The following is an 18144-nucleotide window of genomic DNA, read 5'->3' as shown; positions in this document are numbered from 1 at the left end:
TTAGGGCAGGCCTGGTGGTGACAAAGTCTCTCAGCATTTGTCTGTAAAGTATTTTATTTCTCCTTCACTTATGAAGCTTAGTTTGCCTGGATATGACATTCTGGGTTGAAAATTATTTTCTTTAGGAATGTTGAATATTGGCCCCCACTCTCTTCTAGCTTGTAGAGTTTCTGCTGAGAGATCAGCTGTTAGTCTGATGGGCTTCCCTTTGTGGGTAACCTGACCTTTCTCTCTGACTGCCCTTAACATTTTTTCCTTCATTTCAACTTTGATGAATCTGACAATTATGTATCTTGGAGTTGCTCTTCTTGAGTAGTATCTTTGTGGCATTCTCTGTATTTCCTGAATCTGAATGTTGGCCTGCCTTGCTCTGTTGGGGAAGTTCTCCTGGATAATATCCTGCAGAGTGTTTCTCAACTTGGTTCCATTTTCCCCATCACTTTCAGGTACACCAATCAGACGTAGATTTGGTCTTTTCACATAGTCCCATATTTCTTGGAGGATTTGTTCATTTCTTTTTATTCTTTTTTCTCTAAAATTCTCTTCTCGCTTCATTTCATTCATTTGATCTTCCATCACTGTTACCCTTTCTTCCAGTTGATTGAATTGGCTACTGAAGCTTGTGCATTCATCACATATTTCTTATGCCATGGTTTTCAGCTCCATCAGGTCCTTTAAGGACTTCTCTGCATTGGTTATTCTAGTTAGCCATTTGTGTAATCTTTTTTCAAGGTTTTTAACTTCTTTGCGATGGGTTCGAACTTCCTCCTTTAGCTCGGAGAAGTTTGATCATCTGAAGCCTTCTTCTCTCAACTCAAAGTCATTCTCCGTCCAGCTTTGTTCCATTGCTGGTGAGGAGTTGCGTTCCTTTGGAGGAGGAGAGGCGCTCTAATTTTTAGAATTTTCAGTTTTTCTGTTCTATGAAAGATGGCTGAATAGGAACAGCTCCAGTCTACAGCTCCCAGCGTGAGCGACGCAGAAGATGGGTGATTTCTGCATTTCCAACTGAGGCACCGGGTTCATCTCACTGGGGCTTGTCAGACAGTGGGTACAGGACAGTGGCTGCATCGCACCGAGCATGAGCTGAAGCAGGGTGAGGCATCGCCTCACCTGGGAAGCGCAAGGGGTCAGGGAATTCCTTTTCACAGCCAAGCAAAGCTGTGATAGATGGCACCTGGAAATTTGGGTCATTCCCACCCTAATACTGCGCTTTTCCAATGGTCTTAGCAAACAGCACACCAGGAGATTATTTCCCGCGCCTGGCTTGGAGGGTCCCACGCCCACGGAGCCTCGCTCATTGCTAGCACAGTAGTCTGAGATGGAACTGCCAGGTGGCAGTGAGGCTGGGGGAGGGGCGCCCACCATTGCTGAGGCTTGAGTAAGTAAACAAAGCGGCTGGGAAGCTCGAACTGGGTGGAGCCCACCATAGCGCAAGGAGGCCTGCCTGCCTCTGTGGACTCCATCTCTAGGGGCAGGCCATAGCGGAACAAATGGCAGCAGAAACCTCTGCAGACTTAAATGTCCCTGTCTGACAGCTTTGAAGAGAGTAGTGGTTCTCCCAGCACGGAGTTTGAGATCTGAAAACAGACAGACTGCCTCCTCAAGTGGGTCCCTGACCCCCGAGTAGCCTAACTGGGAGGCATCCCCCAGTAGGGGCAGATTGACACCTTACAAGGCTGGGTACCCCTCTGAGAGGAAACTTCCAGAGGAATGATCAGGCAGCAACATTTGCTGTTCAGCAATATTTGCTGTTCTGCAGCTTCTGCTGCTGATACCCAGGCAAATATGGTCTGGAGTGGACCTCCAGCAAACTCCAACAGACCTGCAGCTGAGGGTCCTGACTGTTAGAAGGAAAACTAGAAAACAGAAAGGACATCCACACCAAAGCCCCATCTGTACGTCACAATCATCAAAGACCAAAGTTACATAAAACCACAAAGATGGGGAAAAAAACAGAAAAAGCAGAACTGATTGTTGCTTTAGAAATGAAGAATCTCTATTTGAGGACCTTATGTTGGGTATAATGTTCTTTCTCATATACAGTCAGGCTTGGATATATCCTGAAGCTATAAGAAAAAATTTTCTGTTTATTTGGTGAAAAGGAACTCTGTGGGTAACAAACATCAAGAATAAACTCCATTCAAATGAATTTTGCTCCAACAAATGTTAGAAGTTAAAAGCATCTGAATCTAAAGATATACAGTATCAATGTACAGGGAAAGCATGCCTAGGGAAAGAATGTTTTGTCAAAGTAAGCACAAACCAGTATAGGGATGTCTTTGTGCAATCTCTAACACTTTAGAAGAACAAGGTTTCATTATTAGTCACCATTATTAGTCATCAGAGTAGCACCATACTAGGGGGAAGAACACCTGAAGTTCTTGAAGAATTAGTATTGGCATATGAAATTAATGTAGTTAGTGGACTTCATCCAATCCCGAGAAAAAACTTTGATAGTATTTCAGGTTCTGGATGGCATTACTGCTTTTAGTACAAAATTGCAGCTTCTGAGTGTCAGCACAGGAGCTTCATTACTAATGGCAATAGGACAGAGCCTCACATGAAGAGGAAAAATGGGGTAAATATAATTTGTCAATAGGAATAATATTACAGTAATGATGAATAGTAATGAGGACTAGTATAATGTTGTAAAAGACTCTTTTTAAACCATTAGCTACAGTTTGCTAAGAGTATGGGCTATCTCATTTAGTCCACATAATAAATCTGCAAGAAAGACAAAAGAAAACCCCACAAATTTTATTAAGATTCCACTTAAAATATAATCCATCTAAGGTTCAGAGAGTTTATTACCAGCCTAAGGTCACACAGGGTGGTCTATGAAGGCAAGGTTTAAATGCAGGTGGTGAGCAGAAGCAATGGATGATTCAGGATTTCTGCACTATCCACATGTGTGGTTCCTCTTCTATAAGAACTCTACCATATCCTCTACCCAGAGGTTCACTTTCATAGCCATGTTTATAACACACTTCTGTTTCTTTTTTGAATAAACTATCATGCTTCATCTAGGTAGACATAAACATCTCCAAACTGGTCCTAAGAGCATTTTTCAAGCTTTTTCACTGAGACTCACAGTACATTTTTATTTGGTACCTTGAATACACACCCATATATTTAACATATTCTATGTGCCTTATACTCTGATTTTTCTATTTTATTTTCTTTTTTAAACATGCAGATTGTCAAACACAATAAACTGAATCATAAATTAATGATAGCCTGAAAAAAATTGTTGGCTGATAATAAGCTGTCTCCCTGGATTTTGGAATTGGAACTGAGAGACAGCAAATTAAGTTTTATATGATTCAAATAATGACATACAAATTTTATGTATTGCTGTCATGGGCAGCCATATCTTGCCCAAGACATCTTATGTACCATAAGCAAAAATAAATTCATACATCAAAGTAGTCTGGGATGGGGGAGAGGAGGAGAGGGAGGGAGGGAGGAAGAGAGAAAGAGAGAGAGAGAGACAGAGAGAGAGAGATGATTTTTAAAAGAAACAGATAAAAGCGGGAACAGATGTGACAACTGACAAACTGGCCAGTGCTTGGCTTCTAGGCCTGGCTATATTCCTGCATTTGGATTTTACTGAAACTCCTTTGACTTAAGTAAGCTCTAATTTACCTCTATTGAGTTTACAACAAATAGAGAATCTCCAATTTTATAAGCATGATAAAATCATAATGATTGTACAGGAATAGCTGGGAGGAATTTGACAAGGGAAGAATCCCCCCAATAATTTGCTGTTTGCAAGAGGTAAAGAGAGAGTATGAATTATAATACTTAATTTTGACCTGAGATTTGGATAGCCCATTATTGATTTATTGTTTGGGTTAAATAAACAGAAAGACTAGACTACTTATAAAACAACTTCAAAAACCAGGTAAGATTTAGTTCTCTGACTCTGAGTTTTTTTAAGTTGCCATCTCTATTGATTCTACAGATAAGACACTGAAAGTGAACATTGCCCAGATATAGAGAAACTCCACTCACCCAGAGAACAAGATTATAACAATTTCAATAAACTGGATACAGGAACATATCCCACAGTCAGAAATATATGAATACTACAGAAGCCAATAGTCTACATTCTTGCATTAAATACCATTAAAAATTTTTACCATTTATTCTCATGAGAAAGCATAACAAATAATCTTTGAGAAATACTCATGAACCCTGAAGTTAACATTAACTTTAGTTAACTGTAATGTCAATGTTATAGGGACTGTCAATTCTGATCTTTTTCTTCTTCCTCTGCATCAGGAAGACATTGTCCTTTATTTCAATGGCACTTGTGAATCCCATAGTTTACAGGTAACTCCTGTGGGATGCATCATTTTTTCATCTAATCTTGAATGACAGAGGAAATTCCATACCACTCACCAACACTAACTTCTGCTAATCACCCCCTACTTAGTCCTCCAATGCACTTAACTCTTATATCTGCAGAATGAGGTAAGAAGAATTGACACAACTAAGAACTGAACTGTAAGTTATCCCCAAACTCAAATTCATGGGGATAGAGTTGGTTTGAGAAATTTCCAACTCTCTTTCCCTCTCTGTAGTCCATAGGCTTCACTACTAATATTCCAGAAAAACTAACATTTAAGAGTGACTTAGTTAGGAATCCTAAGGAATGTACCCTGGGGATATATCTTCTAAGAAAAGCTTAAAAATACTTGTAGAATAAATGTATAAATTATACATTTGTCATTTTACAATCTCTCCTTATGATTTTGCTTCTTCTTTATTTCATTTATTGATTTCTCCATTTGATAATTTTTTATTGGGTGACTACTATATGCAAGGTAAGTGGTAGATAATAAGATTATAATAATGTGTGTGGACAATTATGTTTCCCAGAGATGAGTGTGAGAGTGTGTGTGTGTGTGTGTTCATTCCATTCCACATGCTCTTCTTTACAACATGAACAACACTCTTCCCACTGAGATGTGGGGGTCTGTGTATCCTCCCTTAACTCTGAGCAAATTTTTCAAAAACCTCAATCAATCAAATGCAGCAGAAGTGACACTAGATGATATCTCAGGCTAGCTCAGAAAAGGTGACAGAGCTCCACCTCATTTCCTCTCAGAAAGTTCATCTGTAGAACCCAGTGCAGGTGTAAAGACCACACAAAGAAGTCCATGAGGATATAGCTGAGATCCCCTGACGCTTGCATTCTCAGCCAGCAGTCTGAGTTAATGGCCCAACATGAGAAATGATTCAAGCCCTCAGACTTTGATCCTTTAATGAGCTCTGTCTTATCCAAATTTCTGGTCTACAGAAACAAGGAAAGATAAGTACAAATGTTGTTTTAAGCCATTAAGTTTTGGAATAATTTGTTATGTGACTAAAGTAACTGAAGTAAGGATGAAAAAAAAGCCTACATCCACATGTAGGTAATAGTTTGGTAAGGGAGTAACATATTAACTTAATATAACTATATATAACTCTAAACTCTAATTAAAAATTATAGATGTGAGGATATGAACTAAATAATCAGAGAGATTCATTGTCTTATATTATTCATTGTCTTATCCTTAAGACCTGATCCAACAACATAGTAACTCCATAATTATTGAATGCACAAATAAATGAATCAAGTGTTATAAAGGAAATATACACAGATATATGAAATATAAACCAGAAAACAAAAATGATCCTGGGAATCAGAACAGCTTTTCTGGAAGAACATTTTATGAGTATTCAAGAATAACATGTACCAAAGCCTGGTGAGGAGTAAGGCGCATGAAGCATTCAAGGCTATAACATAAGGTCAGTGTGGCTAGAATGCAGAGGTGAGGGTGAGATTACTTTGTGCTCATATGCCAAGCATTATATTAGGCACTATACATTTTTCATCTCAGTTGTAATTATAAATAAAAAAACAAATTAGGAAGGTTGAATGACCTAGTTCAGACTTCATTTTGACACAGGTGAGACACATCCACAAAATTAATATTGTCTACAGTATTCATTCTTAAAAATGGTGACATACCCGGTAATGGGATTGGTGGGTCAAGTGGTATTTCTAGTTCTAGGTCTTTGAGGAATCGCCAACACTGTCTTCCACAATGGTTGAACTAATTTACACTCCTAGCAACAGTGTAAAAGCATTCCTATTTCTCCACATCCTCTCCAGCATCTGTTGTTTCCAGACTTTTTAATATTTGCCATTCTAACTGGCATTAGCTGGTATCTCATTGTGGTTTTGGTTAGCATTTCTCTAAGGACCAGTGATGGTAAGCTTTTTTCATATGTTTGTTGGCCACATAAATGTCTTCTTTTGAAAAGTGTCTGTTCATATCCTTTGCCCACTTTTTGATGGGATGGATTTTTTATAATCTTCTAAATTTGTTTAAGTTAATTGTAGATTCTGGATAATAGCCCTTTGTCAGATGGATAGATTGCAACAATTTTCTCCCATTCTGTAGTCTGCTTGTTCACTCTAATGATTGTTTCTTTTGCTGTGCAGAAGATCTTTAGTTTAATTAGATCATAAATCATTATACTATGAAGGCATATGCACACGTATGTTTATTGTAGCACTATTCACAATAACAAAGACTTGGAACCAACCCAAATGCCCATCAATGATAGACTGGATAAAGAAAACTTGGAACATATACACCATGGAATACTATGCAGCCATAAAAAAGAATGAGCTCATGTCCTTTGCAGGGACATGGATGAAGCTAGAAACTATCATGCTCAGCAAACTAACATAGGAACATAAAACCAAACACTACGTGTTCTCACTCCTAAGTGGGAGTTGAACCATGAGAACATATGGGCACAGGGAGGGGAACGTCATATGCCGGGGCCAGTTGGTGGGTGGGGGTCAAGGAGAGGGATAGCATTAGGGGAAATACCCAATGTAGATGACAGGTTGAAGGGTGCAGCAAACCACCATGGCACACATATACCTATGAAACAAACCAGCACATTCTGCACAGGTATCACAGAACTTAAAGTATAATTAAAATAAATAAATGGAAAAGAAAAATATGGTGATAAAGACTTACACTCCACTGATAAATCAATTAAGGAAAATATGAGTTTTACAGTTATCCAACTTTTAAAGAGAACTAAGAGGAAGTTTAAAGTGGACCTATAACATCAACTGTAAGAAGTCAACTAGCCTTAGAAGTTAAACTACAGAAGATTGTAAAAGATGGTAATAATTAATTTAGCAAAATAATGGACTACTTTAAAGTTTGCAAAATGTAGGAAATAGTAGTGTTTTCCTGTTACTCTGCTTGGAGCACAAAGAGGTTATTCCAAATTTGCACCAGCAAGTAATCATGTGTACTGCTGGCTCCATAATAAAGGTATACAAAGGATTTGTAAATAGGCATTTTACTTGATGTGGTTTGGCTCTATGTCCCTGCTCAAATCTCATCTTGAATTATACTCCTGTAATTTCCCCATGTTGTGTGAGGGACCCAGTGGGAGATGATTGAATCATGGGGGTTTTATCCCCCATAGTGTTCTAGTGTTAGTGAATAAGTCTCATGAGATCTGATGGTTTTGTCAGAGGTTTCTGCTTTTGCATCTTCCTCATTTTCTCTTTGCCTGCTGCCATCCATGTTAGACAGGGGTTGCTCCTCCTTGCCTTCTGCCCTGATTGTGAGGCTTCCCCAGCCATATGGAACTGTAAGTCCAATAAAACTTCTTTCTTTTGTAAATTTTCCAGTCTCTGGTATGTCTTTATCAGCAGCATAAAAATGGACTAATAGAGTAAATTGACACCACTAGAGAGGGGCGTTGCTGAAAAGATACCTGAAAATGTGGAAGCGACTTTGGAACTAGGTAACAGGCAGAGGTTGGAACCATTTGGAGGGCTCAGAACAAGGGAAAATGTGGAAGAGTTTGGAAATTCCTAGAGACTTGTTTAATGGCTTTGCCCAAAATGCTGATAGCAATATGGACAATAAAGTCCAGGCTGAGGTGGTCTCAGATGTAGATGAGGAACTTGTTGGGAACTGGAGCAAAGGTGACTCTTGCTATGTTTTAGCAAAGAGACTGGTGGCATTTTGCTCCTGTCCTAGAGATTTGTGGAACTTTGAACTTGAGAGAGATGATTTAGGGTATCTGACAGAAGTTTCTAAGCAGCAAAGCATTCAAGAGGTGATTTGGGTGCTGTTCAAAGCATTTAGTTTTAAAATGGAAACAGAGCATAAAAGTTTGAAAAATTTGCAGCCTGGCAATGTGATAGAAAAGAAAATCCCATTTTCTGAGGAGAAATTCAAGCCATCTGCAGAAATTTGCTTACGTAATGAGGAGCCAAATGTTAAGCCCCAAGACAGTAGGGAAAATGTCTGCAGGGCATGTCAGAATTCTTCGTGGCAGCCCCTCCCATCATAGGCCTGGAGGCCTAGGAGGAAAAAGTGATTTTGTGTGCTGGACTGAGAGTATCCTGAGCTGAGTACAGAATAGGGACTCGGTGCCCTGCGTCCCAGCTCCTCCTCTTGTGGATGAAAGGGGCCAGTGTAGATCTCGGGCTGTGGCTTCAGATGGTGCAAGCCCTAAGCCTTGGCAGCTTCTACATGGTGATGAACCTGTGGGTACAGAGAAGTCAAGAATTGAGGTTTGGGAACTTCCCCCTAGATTTCAGAAGATCTATGGAAATGCCTGGATACCCAGGCAGAAGTTTGCTGCAGGGGCAGGGCTGTCACGGAGAACCTCTGCTAGGGCAGTGTGGAAGGGAAATGTGGGGTTGGAGCACCCACACAGAGTCCCTACTAGGGCACTGCCTAGTGGAGCTGTGAGAAGAGGGTCACTCTCCTCAATACCCCAGAATGGTGGTTCCACCAACAGCTTGCATTGTGCACCTGGAAAGGCACAGACACTCAATGCCAGCCTGTGAAAGCAGCCAGAAAGAAGGCTGACCCTGCAAAACCACAGGGGTGGAGCTGCCCAAGACCATGGGAACTCACCTCTTGCATCAGTGTGACCTGGATGTGAGAGATGGAGTCAAAGGAGATCATTTTGGAGCTTTACGATTTGACTGCCCCAGTAGATATCAGACTTGCATCGGCCCTGTAGCCCTTTTGTTTTGGCCAATTTCTCCCATTTGGAATAGTTGTATTTACCTGATGTCTGTACCCCCATTGTATCTAGGAAATAAATAGCTTGTATTTGACTTTACAGGCTCATAGGCAGAAGGGACTTGCCTTGTCTCAGATGAGACGTTGGACTGTGGACTTTTGGGTTAATGATGAAATGAGTTAAGACTTTGGGGGACTGTTGGGAAGGTATAGCTGGTTTTGCAATGTGAGGATATGAGATTTGGCAGTGGCTAGGGGCAGAATGATATGATTTGCCTCTGTCCCCACTCAGGTCTCATCTTGAATTGTATTCCCATAATTCCCACATGTTGTAGGAAGGACCTGGTGGGAGATGACTGAATCATAGGGGCAGTTTCCCCCATACTGTTCTCATGGTAGTGAGTACGTCCCATGGGATCTAATGGTTTTATCAAGGGTTTCTGCTTTTGTGTCTTCCTCATTCTCTCTTTGCCTGCTGCCATCCGTGTAAGATGGGACTTGCTCCTCCTTGCCTTCCACCTTGATTGTGAGGCTCCCCAAGCCACATGGAACTTTAAGTCCAATTAAACCTCTTTCTTTTGTAAACCTCTTTATTTCTTTTTTAAGTTGCCCAGTCTTGGGTATGTCTTTATCAGGAGCATGAAAACTTCTTGATAACTGCCCCAAATTTTTCACTGACAGGCCCCAGTGACCAAGTTAGCTCAGTGTTTACCTGGTGATATGTTTGGCTCTGTCCCCACTAAATCATATCTTGAATTGTAGCTCCCATAATCCCTATGTGTCATGGAAGGGACCCAATGGGAGTTAATTGAATCATGGGGTGGGTTTTTCTCTTGCTGTTCCTGTGATAGTGAATAAGTCTCATGAGGTCTGACAGTTTTATAAAGAAGAGTTCCCCTGCACATGCCCTCTTGCCTGCTGCCATGTGCCTTTGCTCCTCCTTTGCCTTCTGCCACGATTGTGAGGCCTTCCCAGTCATGTGGAACTGTGAGTCCATTAAACCTATTTTTCTTTATAAATTACCCAGTCTCAGGCATTTCTTCATAGCAGTATGAAAACGGACAAATACTCCTGGAGATTGAGAAGGGGATGTCAGAGAATATAGGGGAAGGCTATTTATTAATTATGTCGGGCAGGAAAAGATATCATACTAAGACTGAGTAATTTGAGAAGAATCTAATAAAGGTTCTATTAAAAAAGACATGGGTGTAATTAAGGAAATAATGAAGAGTATAATATCCTAGATGTGTGTATGCTTATAACAGTAAGCCACTAGTAGGGCCCTTAGAATTGAAGCAATCAGAGGAGGAAGTGTTTACTGGAACTCAGTGAGTGGTATCCTGGCAAGAAAGGATCCAGGGAAATAGACATGTTTATCTTACTATTTTTTTTTTGCCTCTGATCTTCTGCCATGGCCTCTTATTTGCCAATCCAATCAGAAGCCAGGTTGCAAGGAAGCTTCTTGATGCAGTCCATCAAGGTCAACCTATCCGCACACAGGGCAACGTGAGAATATATCTGGAGGATCAAATTGGAGACTCACTCTAAGTACCCTCTCAAATGAAAGCTCAGGCTTATAGTTCCCCCATTTTGTGTCCAGTTAAATTGAACAAATATTTATTAAGATCAAGGTAGATACAAGCTGCTGTGCTGCACACTTTAAGATTTGAAAAGATTAAAAAATCATCAACTCTATCCATAGGGGACTCAGATACTCAAGTGGGTATACTATAAAGTACAGAAAGAAAAGGGATGAGGGCAACTAAAAAGAAGAATATATTATACTTAGCATAGTAAGAGATAAAGCCCTGATACATAAGCTTTTCTTAGCTGGAAAACACTACACATTTTATTTTGTGATTGTTTACATAAAATCTTAGCCAAAAGTTCATTTTTGCTAACCAGATAAAAGAGGAACACTGGTTAAAATAAGGATATGTTAGTGATGTTTTATGTAAAACACAAAAATCTGCCATTATATGTAAATAAGGAATAATAGAAACATTTGGAAATGAACAATTTTTTTAGTGCCTACTATGTACTACATTATGCTAGGTGCTGGAGATATAATGGTGAATAATGTTGCAATATGCTCAGTCTTCATGGAATCAACAGTCCAGTAGGGAAGGCAGATAAGTGGTAAGTCAATTGTAGTGCATGTTGATAAGAATAATTTATAAGGGGGGCCGGGCATGGAGGCTCACGCCTGTAATCGCAGCACTTCTGGGAGGCTGAACTGGGTTATTACCTGAGGTTAGGAGTTCAAGACAAGCCTGGCCAACATGGTGAAACCCTGTTTCTACAAAAATTAGCAAGGCATGGGGGTGCACACCTGTAGTCCCAGCTACTCAGGAGGCTGAGGCAGGAGACTTGCAGGTGGAGGTTGCAGTGAGCCGAGATCATGCCACTGCACTCCAGCCTGGGCAATAGAGTGAGACTTCATCTCAAAAAAAAAAAAAAAAGAATAATTATAAGGGAAGTACAGGTGCTATGGAAACAGATGGAGTAAATAAAAATTGGAGATTTGGGGCTCAACATAGATGAAGAGACTTCCCAGTTAAAGTTGTATCTAAGTTGTTACCTGAAAAATGAGTTAAGAGCAACACACACAAAGAAGCAAAGAGGAAAAAATGTTTCCAGAGAGAAGGTAATAGATACAGTTTCTGAGACAAAGAATGGTGTCAGAATATGCTTTCAAGGTAAGGCAAGAGATTTAATATTACTGGAGTTCACAAGGGAAAGTCAGTGCTAAGGAGAAGGCCAAAACCTAAGACCAGGCAAATCGTCAGGGGTCAGGTCATGATGTGGAAGCATAAGAGGAAAGATCTTAGATATTATCTGGAGGGTCCTGGAGAGTCGTTGAGATATTTTAGGCAGGGGTGTGGCCTCAGTATATTTACAATTTAGAAGACTATTCCAATGATGGAGTGACTTAGTGGGGAGCTAGATAATAAAAATTAACACATAGTGATCCAAATGAAGGATAATGATGACCAGAGCTACAGTTGTGGGGAGAGAAATGATAGAATTAGATGCATTTCAGAAATATTAAAGAGTTATAATTGTCTGAACTGATGGATTGGATAAGGTTAGAGAAGTACACATGGATGCTTCAGTTATGACTTGGCAATTCAATGATCAGTGGTTCCATTTACAGAGAGAAATTGTGAGAAAAGAAGCAGGTTTCGAGTGGGAGAGAAGAGTTTAAATTTAGATATTTCAGACAGAGGTGCTCACAATATATTCAAGTGTAAAAGGATAGTAAGCATTTGAAAATACAGATCTGAATTTCCTGTGAAAATTATTGACTGTACCTCAAAATTTAAGAGCTATTGGTATGAGTAGTAATTAACCTGCTAGATAGGATAAAGTTGTGTGAGAATGTATAAAGTGATAAAATTTTAAAAAAAGATACCGTGAAGTCTAACAATTTTAGAATGGGCAGAAGAAGGAGTCTGCTAGACTGAGAACAGGTCATATGAGGGGTAGGAGAAGATATAGAAGAGTATGGTGTCAAAAAAAAAAATTTACAGAAGAGAGAGTTTTCAGAAGAATTTGTTTTTTATGGTAGCATGTACCATAATCACTTTTCAGTGACTTGAAGCACAAATCAGAATTCTTGCTGATACCATTTTCTTAGAGAAGAGACTGGTTTTTATTCTTTCTTCTAAATTTAAATGTTTATTGTTTTAAAGTCCATGGAGAATAATTTTCCCCTCCTGTCTAATAGGTCATCAGGTCAGTGGATATATAAGTCACCATTATTAACAGCCTCACTAAAAGACTACAAGATGAGTAAAATAGGTTCAAAACAGCTCCTATCACAGGGTTATTTTAGTAACTATATGTGGAATTCTGGCTGTTTTATTTGGAGCTATGTTGAGTACTCAGATCTGTATTTCTCAGCATCAATGTATAGAACTCCTTTGAGTCCTGCAAAGCATTGTCACACTACAAAGCACAGTCAGTGTGAAAAAAAAAAGAGAGGATGATGACAGAGTAGAGAGCATGTCACAATCGCTTTATATATTATTTAAGTCAAATATGTATCTATATGATATAAATATATGCAATAAACGTCATAGCATAGCATAGTATATTAAATTATATATATACATATGTGTGTATCAACATCTATATGTATATATGCTTTCTCTATATATACAAATATAGCTGTGTGATATATATATATACATATATACACACACACACACACACACACACCCACCCTCACATATGACTTTTCCTGGTTTAGTCCTGCCTATATAAAAACCACCCAGCCTATCTGATAAGAAATTTGGGGATTATTGGATTTGCTGAGTCAGATGACTAGGTAAGATATTTCTTATTAGACAGAACTGAAAGATGTTGGTCTTGCTTTATCAACCACATGTTTTACAGAAGTTGTCAGTGTCCTTTTATTAGTTTAGGGCACAACATTTCAGAGTTCTCATTTAGTTAGACAAAGTTCTAAGACTCAGAGTGTAGGTAGACAAGGTGCACAACTTGTCTCTGCTATATTCAGACATATCGACTGATTCCAAGCCATCTAAATTAATTAGACCTCTTGATACCAAGAATCAAAAGGTTTACTAACCAGGTAATGTTAATGGCATATCCCTGAGTAACAAAGGCATTATTCTATTGGATCAAAAAGGTTAAACTTGATTACAGAAATCTTTGTGAAAGGATTTTTCTTTTTTAAGATTCACCAAATCCTCATAAGAGGGAGCTTAAAGTATCTATTGTAAAACATTTTCAAAGATCCAGTTACAAAACCATGAAACTATAGCTATATTGTTAAAGATAAGTTATTTTGGAAAATAAACTCCCTCAGAGCAGTGACCATGTCTATTTTGTTCATCAGTATATCCTTAGCTATTAGCACCTAATATTGCCTGGTTCATACCAGACCTTCAGAAATATTTCATGGATAGATGTTTGCATGAATCCTCAGTTTAATTCAAAAAGTTGTCATAAATATATTTAGCTGAAGAATCCTGAAGCCTATTACAAGTATGATTTCTATGAGAAAGTAGTTTTCCTCACTCGTGATTGATGATTGATGTCTAATCCACATTATGGTGAATTGGAAGAAGTATTCAGTAGCCTCTGAATAGCAGTTATGGTGGTAGCACCAAAGATCCTTAAAGCTCTATGTTGTTCCATATATACAATAAACAAATCATAATCATCTTGATTCTTTCAATTGTATTGTACTTTACATATTACAAAGTACTTTTACAGGTGTTTTGCTTTCATTTGAGCTTCATAACAACCTTGTTGAAGAAAGTAAAATACTATCTCCAATTCACACCTCTCCATGTGATTAATTATTCCTTCAACAGGCATTTATTGTGCTCCAAATATTGAGCATAACCATTGGCAGACAGATACACAAATTATGAGACACAGCTCCTGCCCTTGGGAAGATGACAGTCTTTTTGAGAAAAATAAGATAAAGATATAAATAATTATAATGAAGTAAAGAGATCAGTATTAAGTAAAACATTTAACCTCATTGTAAAGTGTTCAGGGAAGAACATACATTTTTGGCTGGGAGCTTGATAAAGCCTTTAAGAAGGAAGGAACATGACATAATGTCAGTGGGATTTTGAGATACTTGTTTATTTTATCAATTTTGGAGACAATTATGGTCATGCCTTGTATAATGATGTTTGATTCAATGACAGACTACATATATCATATTGTCCCCAGAAGATTATAACAAAGCTGAAAATTTCTATTGCCTAGTGATGCCATAGGCTTCATAATATCATAGTGCAATGCATTATAGATGTGTATGTGGCGATGCTGGCTTAACCTAACCTACTGCTCTGCCAGTTATATAAAAGTATAATATATACAATTATGTACAATCCGTAATACTTGATGATAATAATAAATGACTGTTCCTGATTTATGGTTTATGTGTTTACTATACTATAATTTTTATTGTTATTTCAGAGAATATTCCTTCTACTTACAGAGAAAGTCAACTGTAAAACAGCCTCAGGCAGGTCTTTCAGGAGATTTTCCAGAAGGCATTGTTATCATACAAGATGATAGCTCCATGAGTATTATTTTCCCTGAAGACCAGTGAGACAAGATGAGGAGATTGAAGACAGTGATATGGATGATCCTGAACCTGAGACTGTATAGGCCTAGGCTAATGCATGTGTTTGTGTCTTAGTTTTTAACTAAAAGCTTAAAAAGAAAGAAAAATAAAAATTAAACATTTGAAAATACAAAAATCATATCGAATTAAGGACATAAGAATATTTTCGAACAGCTGTACAATGTGTGTGTGTTTTAAGCTAAATGTTATTGCAAAAGAGCCAAAAGTTTTTTTTAAAAAAGTTTATAAAAACTTTCAGTAAGCTAAGATTAATTTATTAATGAAGAAATAATCTTTGTATATAAATTTAGTGTAGCCTAAGTGTACAGTGTTTATAAATCTACAGTAATGTCCCAGACCTTCACATTCACTCATCACTCACTCACTTACTCACTCAGAGAAACTTCCAGTCCTGCAAGCTCCATCCATGGTAAGTGCCTTATAAATGTGTACCACTTTTTATCTTTTATACTGTATTTTTACTGTACTCTTTCTATGCTTGTTTAGATACACAAATACCACTGTGTAACAATTGCCTACAGTATTCAGTACCGAAATATGGTGTACAGATGTGTAGCCTAGAGCAATAGGCTATACCATATAACCTAGGTGTGTATAGGTTTGTGTAAGTATACTCCACAATGCTTGCACAACTATGTGCAAGCATACTCTATGATGTAAACATACTCTAGGATGGTAGTATAAGCATACTCTACAGTGTTTGTGTAAGCATACTCTAAATTTGTGTAAGCATACTCTACGATGTTTGCATAACCATGACATCACCTAATGATACATTTTTCAGAATGTATCCCATTGTTAAACATACATGACAGTATTTAATAAATAATTAAATGACTACTGTATTCCAGGCACTGTACCAAATGTTGGGGATACAAAAAAGAATGAAAAGTATATTTTAAATTTTTTGATGTGTAAAATTTAGTGTTAAATGATTGCAGATCCCAAAGCAAATTATCATCTTAATGAGGAGAAAAATCACCTTTAGTCCAAGATGAACAGGAACTCTGCCTCAACCCCTAGTTTATGTAGAAAGAGACTGCACAAATGTATTCACGGGGAGTAGGTGCTTGCATACCTTAGGGGAGGCCATGGGTAGAAAGATGAGCCAAGTACTCGGGGGGACAGATTGAGGAAAATATAACTGGATTGAAGTTCATTCAACAAAGCCATTTTCAATCCATTTCAATAGATTAAAATGATGAAGAAAGGCTTCCATAGGAAATATTTTAAATAAAAGGTAAATAGATATTAAAATCATTATACAGCTATTTTAGCTATTTTAATTACATTTTAAAAAATTATATGAATTAGGATTTCTACTCCTTGCAAATACTATTTATTTTGAACAATATTGTTAATAAAGATGTAAATTTTTATACTGTTTGAAGCATGGCTAAAATGATTTCATTCTTGAAAATAAGCCCTGAATGAATTAGAGCTACTGTATATAACATTATCAAGTTCCCAGGAATTTAGTTATGTTTTACAGAAAATTATTTTATTTCACTCATAGAAAGGGTTAGCTAAAAACAAGTTTTAGGTAATAAAGACCAAAAAGGACACAAGGGAAACATGCCATGGGAGAAAACTGGGTTTTAGTTCTGGCTCCCCCAGAAAATATCAAACTGTTGGGCTACTGAACATTTACTTGTCTACCTGAAGGTTTCTATGTGTGTAAAGGGGAGTGGGGATGTTTTTGACTAACTGTAACAAAAAAGTTACATACAGGCCTCATTTTCTCTCTTCCGTGATGATGATAGATGCTGCTTCAGGATCATTGGTCTCTTTTTCACTGAGGCGGAGTTGGCATGCAAAGTGACAACCTACACCAACCCTAGACTAGATGATCTTCAATATTCTCTCAAGCTGAAGAATTCTATGAATCTAAAATTTTTGAAACCCAAATGATATAATTGAATACAAAATGAAATTTAGTCTCTTAAAATTGTTGGTTTACTGATAAGCTACACATAAACATTTTATTCACATTTTGATGGTAAATCAAATGTATTTGCTTAACAACTATTTTTGATATAAATTTTAGCCACTATCTTCCATCTTTGTCCAATTAGATCCCTACTTGTTTATACTTTGTTTGTTCATTTTTTTTTCAGAAAGAGGAATGAAAAAGCTTATTAGATATTCAGTATTCAGGTTTATTTGACCAGCGTTTCTCCAAAATAATATTTTAAAATATAGCAAAACTCCATTTGGTACTTTTAATTAATAATATATAAATTCTCTACTCTAGATATAATAAAATATTTTTGTTTTTTGGAATGCTGATAAACAGGTGTATAGTGCCAAAATCAAATATTACATATTAAAGGCCAACTGTATATCCCCATCCTGCTACATCTGTTTGGGTTCTATTAACCCATCAGTCAACATTGGACATGCTTCCTGATAGGGAAGAAACTGAAAATATGAGAATTCAATCAACCCTCCTTCCTCTTTGTCAAAGTTTCTTAATGCCTACCTGAATTAGACTTACAGAATATTTATTTGTTTTCCATTTCACACCAATATTTAATTCCCAAATTTTCATAGTATAATAAATAGAATAAAATTCAAAAAAGTTGCTTTTTTCAGCTTATTTACTGTATGTCATTATGGTATGAATAGCAGTATATAGTTTATTTGTTATTTCTTTTTCCTCCACAATTAAATTCTAATACTACTCTGGGGAGAGATGTCTTTTATATTGTTCAAAATATTTGTCATCAAACTTGGCACATAAAAATACATTAATGGTTAATGAAAATTTAACAAGTAAAAAGTAGAATTTCCTTTTTAATTTTCTCTTAGTGTAAATATTTCCTATGGTGACTTTTGACTTAATTTTCGTGGACTGAATTCTTTATAAAACAATAGAAAAAATAGTAAATATATACTAATACTCCATGTAATGTAGATAAAATACTTGTTTAA

The 18144-nt window shown here is 37.4% G+C and overlaps 1 long non-coding RNA gene across 1 annotated transcript in view; it reads left to right on the top strand.

Moving 5' to 3' along the window:
* Positions 1–16074, top strand: part of LOC129008274 (uncharacterized) — a 168788-nt gene extending 152714 nt beyond the window's left edge. Inside the window, exons 3-4 of the long non-coding RNA XR_008492496.2 lie at positions 11127–11210; positions 15039–16074. This is a non-coding gene — a long non-coding RNA (uncharacterized LOC129008274). The remainder of the gene's footprint in view (positions 1–11126; positions 11211–15038) is intronic.
* The last annotated feature ends 2070 nt before the right edge of the window (positions 16075–18144 follow it).

The sequence above is a fragment of the Pongo pygmaeus genome, chromosome 9 (genome assembly GCF_028885625.2).
Source record: "Pongo pygmaeus isolate AG05252 chromosome 9, NHGRI_mPonPyg2-v2.0_pri, whole genome shotgun sequence".
Classification (NCBI taxonomy): domain Eukaryota; kingdom Metazoa; phylum Chordata; class Mammalia; order Primates; family Hominidae; genus Pongo; species Pongo pygmaeus.
Note: the sequence above shows the minus strand (reverse complement) of the source record. Positions and strands in the feature narration are given on the sequence as shown.